Source organism: Equus caballus, chromosome 6 (genome assembly GCF_041296265.1).
Source record: "Equus caballus isolate H_3958 breed thoroughbred chromosome 6, TB-T2T, whole genome shotgun sequence".
NCBI classification, from domain to species: Eukaryota; Metazoa; Chordata; class Mammalia; order Perissodactyla; family Equidae; genus Equus; species Equus caballus.
This window is the reverse complement of record NC_091689.1, coordinates 23838021-23849248: the sequence shown is the minus strand read 5'-3', so window position 1 is coordinate 23849248 and position 11228 is coordinate 23838021. Positions and strand designations below refer to the sequence as shown.

The 11228-nt window shown below is 46.9% G+C and overlaps 1 protein-coding gene across 30 annotated transcripts in view; it reads right to left on the bottom strand.

Annotated features, from left to right (window-relative positions):
• The window catches only part of LRRFIP1 (LRR binding FLII interacting protein 1), a 138557-nt gene that overhangs the window by 93513 nt on the left and 33816 nt on the right, over positions 1–11228 (bottom strand). The gene's annotated exons all lie outside the window — the stretch shown is intronic.

The following is an 11228-nucleotide window of genomic DNA, read 5'->3' as shown; positions in this document are numbered from 1 at the left end:
AGAGCCACGTTTGTCTTTAGGTTATCATGAGGATACAGATAACTTTTTGTTTCCTTCTGGTTTTCTGACATTGTCTCTATGAGCATGTATTATTTTTAAAGGGGGGAGCATAACTCAAAGTTCATTTTCCTCCATAACTTTATTTAAAAGGAAAGGAAGGAAGAACAGAAAGAAAAACCTCTGTGTTTTGTGTTCCCAGCTGCTTTTAAACCTAACCCAGGAAAGTGCGATTCATTAGGCTGGCTGCCCCTCTGTGCACTGCATGCCCTAGGCAGGCTGGGGAAGCTGGTGGCCATGCTCAGAATAATATTTTTAAGTGCTTAAAACAAAGTATACACGGTTACAAAGGAACTGGGTTCTTCTGAAATACATTATCAAAATATATTTTTAAATCGTGATACAGTGTACCAACCAGAGTCCAGTCAGGAGAAAAGAAAGTACACCAGTTATGTTAATGGAACTAATTTAACACAGGGACCCAACGAGTAGGTGCTGGATGGCTGAGAAGGCAAAGGAGGATCAAGTAACACAGAGGTAATAATTTTGGGAACAGCGAGGGCTGGGGGAGCAAAGGGCTGGGTTATTGCACCCCAAAGGCTCTGGCGGGGGGTGAGACCTCTGAGCAGGGGGCTTCAGAATCTCTGACAGGGCTCCACGATGGTGGTTTCTGAGAGAGAGCGTGAAAACACCAGAAACGGAACCAGCTGCGGCTGCCGGGGTGAGGAGCAGTTGCTGGGTGATGCTCGCAGAAACAGGAAGCCCACAGGGAGCAGCGGGTTCTGTCTCCTTCTTCCGGCCCCAGGGGCTCCCTCTAGCGCCCATCAGCAGAGCCGAGGGGAGATGAGGTGTGCAGAGCCCCAAGGGAGGACTCCGAGCCGAGCGGCAACAGCTTAATAACCAGCCCGTGTCTGGCTTCCTTACGATGCATCAAAGGGCAGGAGCTGACATCTCCCTAATATCGACATAGTGATGTGCATTGTCCCCAGCTGTCTGCAGCCACTATAAGGTGACCCGAAAATAGCTGGGATTTCTATTGGTGACAAAGTCACATACTTCTAACAGTACTGAAGTTTTTGGCCTACATTCATAATTGGAGGTAATGCTTCTCTTTTTTCCTATCTAGTTTCAGGGATCTCTTGAAATCTAACCAAGGCCCTTGGGGGATTTGTGGACCAAAGGTTAAGAATCCTTCTGAGTCTGTCAAGATGTCAACTACAGTTCTTCGTTTTCCTTAAGTTTTGCTTTAAAAAGTCACATGATTGATCATTGACAACAGGGTTTTTTTTATGCTTTGAAAGAGAAAATAATACTCATGCAAATTCATGCTTTTGTGCATCTCATTTAAATGATACTATCCAACCCTCTTGCAAATAATAAATAGTAAGTTTTGCATTTTACTGATTATATTATACCTACTTCTGAAAGCCACAGAAAATAAGGGAAGAGAATACACAACTGCGCTTACATCCTCGCCTCACACTCATGGGGGGTATCATAGGATTCCTGGGTGGTCTCAGCGCTCTCTCCCATAATGCCTCTTGCTCCCTGGGCTCTATTGGGTCCACCACTTTGACCATGCCCCGCTGTCCCTGAGCACCAGATCTACATTTCTAATCCCGACTTCTCCAAGCTTCAGCCCACCCACCAGCTGGACATCTCTACCTGGATCTCCCAAAGGCATCTCAAACTGGACAAATCTGAAATGGAACCCCTGTTGCCCCCTGGAGGCTTTCTCCCGCATCTCCTCTCCCGTGGGGGCACTGCCAACCAGCGCCTCCTAAGGCTTTATTTAACGTCTCTGTGCCCCAGTTCGCTCATTTGTAAAGGAGAGGCAATAACAGTAACAACCTTACAGAGTTGTTGTGTAGACTGAATGAGACAATCCTTGCAGGTGCGCAGCACAGAGCCTTGATATCAGTCAACGCCCGCACACGCCCAGCTGTGGGCACTCAGACAACCTTCTCCCCCACTTCCCACTTGAGTTCATCAAGTCCTCTTCCTCTCTTAATATCCTTCATGCCTCCCATCGCCACTGCCTTATATCAGGGCGCAGTGCGTGTCCTCAGAATTATCCCAAACCGTCTCCTCCCATTCTGCTACCAGTGCGATCTCATTAATTCAGTCATTCATTCAATCAACAAACATGGATTGAGGGCCTAGCACGTGTCAGATACCAGCCAACTGCTGATAGAACAATAACCAAGGGGGCAGTCGGACTGTCCAGAGGGAAGACTGATGTTAAGTAATTGCACAAATAAGTAATTAGTTGTAATTGTGATCAGGGCCATGACATTAAATAGAAGTAACCCCACACCATGCCAGGTGGGGAATGCAGACAGAAAACACAGCTCTGTGTCTTCCGAGGAAATGAGATGTGAGTACGAGGGGGTGGGGGGGGAAGGTAAGCCCTCTTTATGAAACCTTTGAAAGGCCTCCCTTTGAGAGTGGGGTACAGTCCAAACGCGTCTAGGGGTCTACAAGCTGCTCGACATGTGGCCCCAGCACTCTGCTTTCCCTTTCATCTCACAGACCGGCGACGTGATAGTCTGTTACGCCCCCTGGTGGTGACTTCGAACCTTTGAGAGTGAATCCCCACGTTTCTTTTTCTCACTAAAACGATGTATAAAAATTTAACAGTGTTTCTAACAGAAGAGGGCCCAACCCTCGGCTGAAGAACTTCATTAACAAGCTAATCTATGTCCGAGTTTTATTTAATACAGAAACAAGATCCCTCATGTATGTCTCCTAGACGGAATACACATGCATCGATAGGTCTACTCTTGAGCCAAAAGGTCTGAACACTTCCACCGCATCGTAAAGAATTTCATCGCGCTCTATGAAAAACTGAAGAATTGCACCCATTTATTAAAGACGCTGAAAGCCAGTATTTTGGGGCTTATCTACAGCAATACTTGAAAGTACAAGAATCTCATGGAGAGATTTTGTTCACAGCTTCAAGCTAAGGGAAATATTTTAAAATACACATCATCCATTTTTAGATATGTGTAAGATCTCATTTCAATATATGACAAGGTAGTCATTCTCTTAGAATAACCAGAATAATAAACTGAATTTAAAACAAACTTAAACTTAGGTCAATATTGTGTTAAGGGCGAGATAAAATCTGTGTTCTTTGCAGGAAATCCTCTGCTTTCCATTTTGGACAAGTGATACGGTCATGAAGGATACCTAAGAATTTTTTAATCTTTATACTCAATTTTTAATTTTTCAAATATTAAATTCTCATCAAATAGAAAAGTCTAACTCTCTTGTGTAAGAACCACGTTTTCCATCTCCTTTGTAAGAAGCTTTACATGGTCGACTGTATTTAAAAAGTCACTAACAAAACCAGAAATCAAGGCTGTGACCCTCCCTCTGTAAAAAGGGTCCATGAGTGACCACAGGTCCTGAGACTAAGACGGCGTCCTGTGTGCTTCCATAGAATTCTAGAAACTATGAGGGCTTACTGCAATATCATTCGTATCATTTAGTGAGAGATGTAGAAATCAAAATGAGGAAAAGAAACTCTTGACCTAGTGAAGAGTAAAAAAAACATTAAGAAATATGCTGCCGGACCGGTCGGTTACGTCACTTAAATGTAATTTATTTACTTAGAGAGGTCGTCTAAGATATTTTAAAAGGAAAACACGCACACGCACGCATGCACACACGCATGCACGCACACATGTTAAGCCAGGACACTAGACTAAGGAGCTGTGGTGGGCCCCAGCCCCTGGCCAGCTTCTCTCGAGGGGGACACGAGCAAGGAGCTGGTGCACAGCTCAGAGAAGCCCCTGAGCCCTCGCCCTCGGCCTCTGCCCCACTCCTGCCCTGCCCCACCCACCTCTTCCTATCGCATTTCTCTTTAGCCGTTGCTAGAACACAAAAGACTCAAAACAAATTTTGTCATTGTAATGGTTCACCTCTGCTTGGAAAGTGTCTGACTGAAGTGTCCAACAGCACCTGTGAGCCAGCCAGAGAGAATCTATCCCGTGCCGCCCTGGGTTTCTGACGTGTGATGAACAAATTAGCTTTTGTGGGACCGTGGGCTGTGCCTGGATTTGTTTGCATAGGTTGAGATTGAGAGCCTTAACTGACTTGAAAAGCCTCTGGCTCTCAGAGTGGCACCTCTGAGGCAGCTTAGAACCACCCACGACCGCTGGCAGGATACCTGTGCAGTGCAGGTTGCCACACGGGTCCACAGCTGACATGCAAGCTGATGCAAGTTCACTGCTCATCACTGGAAAAGGGAAGGACTGGTGTTGCAGCAACAACCACCACCTGACCGGAAGGGGTTCCCTAAGTTCATCCCTAGCTCCTTTTTGGATGTAACAGACTGGCTGTCCCTCTGTCTGAAGATGCTGTAGGTCCCTTCAGATAAAACAAGAGGGTTGGAGCGGACCCTTCAAAGGTGAGGACTTGGGCGCCCCCCACAGCCATGAGGAGCACCCCCACCGTGTGCTGTGCTCACCATCTCTGCTGGACTCTCAAGAGAAACATTTCCACGTGAGGTGAATGACAAAGACAAGAGCTGACGCTGTGTGCCAGACGGCTTCTGAATACCTGACATGCTTCATTTTGTTTATTTCTCCCAACAGCCCTATCAACAGGAAAGATCACAGTTTCTGAGTGAGGACAAGGAAACTGAGGCACAGACAGGGGAAGCCACTGGCCAAGGTCCCGCACCTAGCGTGCAGTGGAGCCAGCCCTGAGCCCAGGCTGCGGGATCGCATGAACGTTGTCCCAGAGCCCTCCCAGACATTCACTGATTCTGACTGTGCAGACGCGCTGTTGGAGCTCATGTGTTTTATCTCACTTAAGCCTCGACAGCCTTGCAAGGTCGGTATTATTATTCCCATGGCACCACTGTGTAAACTGAGGCTTGTGGTTGAGTAATACACTCAAGTTGACGTAGGATTTAGACCCACAGGTCAGCTGTGCTGGACTCTCTGTCGTCCTGACTCTAGCCTACCCCATGCCCGGCCTCCATCGGACAAATGCTTTTCCCTCCTTTCTTAAAACCACAGCTGGAAGGGGCCCCCAAACATGATCTGGCCTGGTCACAGCTCCCAGCAGGAGACCTCATCATTCCAGTCTTAACGAGTGACCTGTCCAGGCCATACGGCCAAGCAGACATGCCGAGGTGTCAGGGGGAAGACTTCCCAGAACAGAGTGACCTCCATTTCAAACAATACCACTCTCCGCCCAGCCAGCTGTGTTAAAATGGCAGCAAATAGCGTTACTGGGGACATTGCAGACTTTTTCCTCTCTGTGAAAAACCCAATTTACAAATCATCCCGAGAGAATGCGTTACTTTTTCTCTTTTACAATTATAACCATCTACCGCCATTTGTCAGATGTCCAAGGACACAGGAAAACCTACTCCTCCCAGCTGGTTTTCGTTAAATGATTTGCTGTCTAATACTCAGATCTGTCCAGACTCTCCTGATTTTCTGCCAGAAGTTGACTCAAGCTGGCTCTCGAGGCAGTGATGTGCGATGCTTTGTGTCCGGTGCACACATCGAACACATGGGCGGGAATTAAGAAGACCTGGTGGGCTTCTGTTCATCAGCGACTGTTTCCTAGGAAACAGTGGGATGGAACAGCCAGTCCGTGTTTAACGAGACCATGTTATTTTTAAAGAGAGGAGTGTGTTTATGCTTTCACTCAAGGTGGAGTCATCATTTTGGTCCTAATGAAATCCAGCTTTCAGCTCCCAGTCATCTACTCCACATACGGTGATGGCTTCCACATCTTATAAGATAAAGCCCCGTGGAGAATCTATTTTAGTTCTCGAGTACCTGGTTCGGCAAATTTCTTTTAGGCAATGAGGAAGATGTTCAACTCTTTAATCTCAACTGAGAAAAAATATTTGCAACAGCTATGAAATGGGTTAATAAGTAATCTACAAATCACCAAAAAAAGAAATACTGACGCTCCAAGACGTGTTTTGACAATTAGAAAAAGAACTTCAAAAAACTAAGCATCGAAGAGCTACTAGTTTTTAGCTATCAAATTTAGAAAGGCTAAGAACAATGACAGTACTTAATCCTGTGGTGGGAAAACCACTGTCAGACAACACAGAGGCGGGCGTAAGCTGATACAACGTTTCAGGAAAGCAGTTTGGCAACAAGCATCAGGGTCCTCACACGTTTATACTTTTTAAATTGATATGTGCACTTCTAATATTCTAATTTAAGGAAATAATTTGAAGCATAAGAAATTATTTACTCAAAGCTATTCACTGCAATGTTATTCATAACTGTAAACAAATAAAGACAAAAACCTATAAACAACAACCCAACAATAGGAAACCAGAGACAGCCTCAATGCTATATCCTGTGGCCATTAAAATGGTCTTCAGGGGCCGGCCCGACAGCCGAGTGGCCCGATGGCTGAATGGTTAAGTCTGTGAACTCCGGTTCGGCGGCCCAGGGTTTTGCAGGTTTGGATCCAGGGTGTGGACATGGCACTGCTCATCAGGCCATGCTGAGGCGGCGTCCCACATAATAGAGCCAGAAGGACTTACAACTAGAGTATACAACTACGTACTGGCGGGCTTTGGGGAGAAGAAGAAGAAAAGAAAAGAAAAAAAGATTGGCAACAGATGTTAGCTCAGGTGCCAATCTTTAAAAAAAAACAACTGTTCTTCAGACCATTTGATACAAATGTCGTGCTTCTTTCTTTCCTTAAAAAGAGAATTAAAAAAATGCAGTATTTCCAAATATACAATTGAGACTATGTTCCCAAACGTCCCTAGATTAAAGAATGGAGGGGAATAAAACTAAATGTTAGCAGGTCTTATGCTTGGTCACAGTATGGGGCATAGTTTTTACTTTCTATTATTGCCTGAATTTTCCTTATTATTTTCTACAATAAACATGCATTACAGTTAATATAATAAACATTTCCATTCCTCAACAATAATTACCTTTGTTGGTAATTTCTTCATTTATTCAACAAAAAAAAAATTGTTGCAAGCCAAACTTCAGGATAAACGCTGCATGGATAATATGGTCCTACTCAGCCCGGGGAAGTTATGGAGGGCTTCCTGGAGGAAGGGGAAACTGAGTCTGGAAGGATGGAAAGTGATGGTTGGAGTGCAAGATGCCATGGGAGCGAGACAGGAGATGGTGGGGGGAGGTTGGTGCTAAGAGGCTTCTGGTGCAATCATAAAAGTTTTAAATTTATCCTGGAAGCTACCGAGAATCATTAAGGATGATAAAGAGGGAATCGTGGCATGAGGTTTGGGTTTCCTGGGATCCCTGGGACACCAAGATGAAGACAGATTTGAGGTGGGGTCAGTCTGGGAAGCAGACAGAATAGGAGGCTATGGAGGTGTGCGTGAGGTGTATGAGGTGAGGTGACCGGCCTCAGGCAAGCTGTGAGAGGAAATTAGGGATGGTTCTGGCTCAGGCAGCTCTGAGGAGCTGGGACATGAGACACAGGAGGGGCCCGGGCTGGTTGAGAGATGAAGATGCTCAGTGTTGGGGGGTCAGGGGACATCAAGTCAGCAGGCAGCGTTCAAAGGAGGAGTCAGGGCAGGACATGGAGAAGTTGTGGGGAGTTAAAGCCATGTGTGTGGCTGCAAGTGCACAGAGAACGGCCTGTAACACGACAAAGGAAAAAGACCGAGAGCAAAAAGCATCATGTATGGAGCAAAGAGCGGGAACAGAGGCCGGGGAGACGGGGAACCGGGGAGGCGGTGTCAGGAAGCCGAGTGGGGGCACTGGCCAGTCCGTGTCAGGAACACGGCTTCCACTCAGCATCTGCTTAGGTCCTTTCATTTCGGTGTCCTAAATGGGTACCGTGGACACCACACAACAGATCCTGTTGGATGAATGAATGAAAACGTGCTCCAAGTTTGATGTCAAGAAGACATCTTCTCTTCCCTCGGTGTGGCCTCGGCTGCACGATCCAGGGCTTGCTTGTGCCCCTTGGCCCCCCCAGCCCATCCCTCCCCTCCCCAGCCTCTCCCACCCCTCAAGGGCTCCCCTACCTTCAGGAAGAGATAAAAATCCCAGTGCCCCAGAAGAGGGGCAAGAAGAGTAGAATACCGATCAGTAGGGACCACCTAATAACTTTAAAAGAAATCCAGAAACAGTAATAATGGCTACGCATAGCTCTCACTGCTTCACTGGATTTGTCCGTGTCCCATTTACGGACAACCGATGTGCTCCATTTAGGGGAACGGAGCCCCACTCCAGAGCTTGCCGCCTACCTGGATTGTCTTATTTAATTCCTACAACAAAGCCATGAATTAGAGCCATTTTTCAAGCCAGGACATTGAGGCACAAAAGGCAAAAATAATCTCCCCAAGTCGTGTGGCTGGCCGGGGGTGCGGCCGGGACCTGGGGCACCTCCACGGGGAAGGCTGCGGGCTCCTGGGCCTTTGGAACCAAAGATACTCGGGGGGAGGGGTCACTGGAGCAGGATGGAAGGTGCCATGGAAACTCCTAGCATTTACCATCCAGGGACTGTCAGAGGTGGTCCTGCGAATCCAGCGGCAAGGAAGAACCTTCCCCAAGGGATGTTTGTGCGGCCTGCAGTTTGAGCTCCTCCTGCAATAGAGAATGCCCCTCCATGTGTGCTGCAGGGGCTTCTGTCTGCTCCCCGAGCCGACTCAGCCAGGCTCGAGGATGTCTAATAATCGCCTCAAAGCACACAACATCGTTTTGATGTAGCGTCCAGTTTTAACACTAATCAACCTGGTAAAGAGCATATATTTGTTTTATTTTTGTAGTACCTTTTGGCAGCTTGATGGCATGACACGAGTTACTCAGAATAAATCCCCAATTTTAAATATTGTGCTGATGATAAATAAGGCATCAAAGGAAGATATTTTGGCTTGTAGCTGCCTCTGGGAACCCACCCATTCTCATGTGAAGAATGGATTCCAACCCCAGCTCTCTAATAAAGACCCGTGAGAAAAGTCAAGCTCCCTATGTTTTGCAGATTACAGACTACCTCATTTATACACACTTTGTCCAAAATTTTTCAGGCTCTTAAATTAAAATTATTTTAAAATATAAAAACATCAGGAGAACAATTCACTGCCGTAAATAAGAAAATTAGCATTTCTTTCTTTTTTTTCCAAGCTGAATTACTATTGTATTTTGCCTTACCATTTATATGAAACCCTTAGATTTTAGTTTTGTTAACTTCAAAAACCATAAGTAGTTTATTCCATAATAAGAAAATGCCCCATTAATTAAGACAATAAAGAGCTTATTTAAATGCTTCGTGAATAATTAAAATTGTAAGTAATCTTTAAGATATGTGAGAAACTTGAAAATCTTTCAGAGTCGGCACAGTGCAACTGGCCAATGACGAGCCTGAAGTCATTTATTAGCTTCCAGAGAAAACTCTACACTCAATTTTATGAATGGAAATTCTTGGCTGTCATGAAATTCTGCCGTGTAATGGGAAACTAAATTAAGGCGGCATGAAAATCAGTATGCTCCAAAAGTCTTCACAAATGCTCATATCCTTTGAACCTAGCGACATTTCCCGAGACAACCAGAGATGCCTGCAAAGAGGATTAAGCACGGATGTTCTTCCCCACATCACTTTTAGCAGAGGAAATAGGAGCTTAAGTAACTTGTGGTAAATATAAGATAGAATACTATGCAGGCATTGGGTAGGAAAAGGACATTTAGAATGATTATTTTAAAAATGACATTTGCTCAAAATTTTAAAATTCAGACAGAAAAGTTCAGAGAAGACAGTGAAAAGGCACTTCCAGAGACCAGACCCTCACACCTTCAAAACCAAGCCCATTAAATTTTTGAGCAGCATTACTTTCCAGAAAGTTCCTTTTTATGTAGAATAAAGCCCTGCCTCCTTGGAGCTTTTGCCCTTATATGGACTACAACTAGTTTCTTCCAAAGGTGGTTTTCACGCGCCTGAACACACTGCCTCATCCCCGGACCCCTGCCCTCGGCACGCCTGCTCCTACAAGAGCGTCCACTAGTGGAGGGACGCCCGAGCCTGGCGTCCGGTGTGCATGGTGTCCAACGCCGGCTCCACCACTTTCCAGCCTGTGGCCTCCCAGTCTCTCTGTGCTTTTCCCCCTGACCACACCTACTTCATAGCACCGTTGGGAAGATGAAAGTAGAAGGCCCGGGATGTAACAAGTTCTCAGTTAACTCCAGGCAGGGTTTTTAACAAGGCTTTTAGCTCCTGGAACAGCCTTCTTGCCTTGAAGTGATCCTGGCTGGGATGGTGGGTCTACGGATGCCATGGGAGATGCTGTTCAAAGCAGCAAACCAAGGTGAGGACCAAGGTGCTTTCAGAGCTTGGTGAGGACCACTTGCAGCGAACACTGTACCCGGACCTGGAAATCAGCAGCGGAATGGAGAACGGACAGGCAGCCATCAGCTCGAGCCTCGGGCAGGCCCGACAGCAGGCACAGGTGCGAAGGGAGGCACGCTGGAGGGAAAGCCACGGGTCTCTGCCACAAACCCAACCCCCGATCTTGGGCCCCTCGGTCTCCATCTGGCCCACTGCAGTTCCTGTGCACCGTGGTGCTCCTTCCACCTCACGACTTCCCTGAAGCTGCTCAGGCTGAGGCCCCCAGGGACCTCCTGGCTGCAAGGCTCCAGCGACATTCTTTCACTTGTATCCCTCTGGGTCTTTCCGCGGCGTGAGACACTGCCCTTTTCCGCCCTGGTCTGGGTGACTCTCCTCTGCTCCACGCTCCTGATGTGCACCGGGTAAATCTTCTGCTCACCTTCTTCGTCCATCCGAGGCCCCCGGCGCTCCACCCTCAGCACCCTGCTCTCCCCATCTCCTTAGGAGATCTCATGGACCCACATGGCTTGGACCATCCTTGAACACGGATGACTCCCCTCTCTCCCCTCTGGTCCAGGCCAACATATCTGGATGCTTACTAGACCTTTCCGTCTGGGCACTCCTCAGCCAGCTCAGACACAACACTTCCAGAATGGAACTTAATTCTTCTCTGTTCCCCACTCCACCCTGCCGACCCACTGGCTCCCCAGTCTCGATAAATGGTACCATGACACTGCACCAACCTCCCGCAAGCATCGTCCTTGGAAGCCTGGATGTCAGGCTGTACTCCTCTTTCCCTCCTTGTCCCACACAACAGCCACAATCTTTATCAGTCATTTTGAAAAGCCCCAAATGCTAGTCATTTTAGTTAAGCCAGTTCCAGTTGTTAACGCTAACCAATGCACTTAGATTCAGAGAAAATAGGTTTCACTATA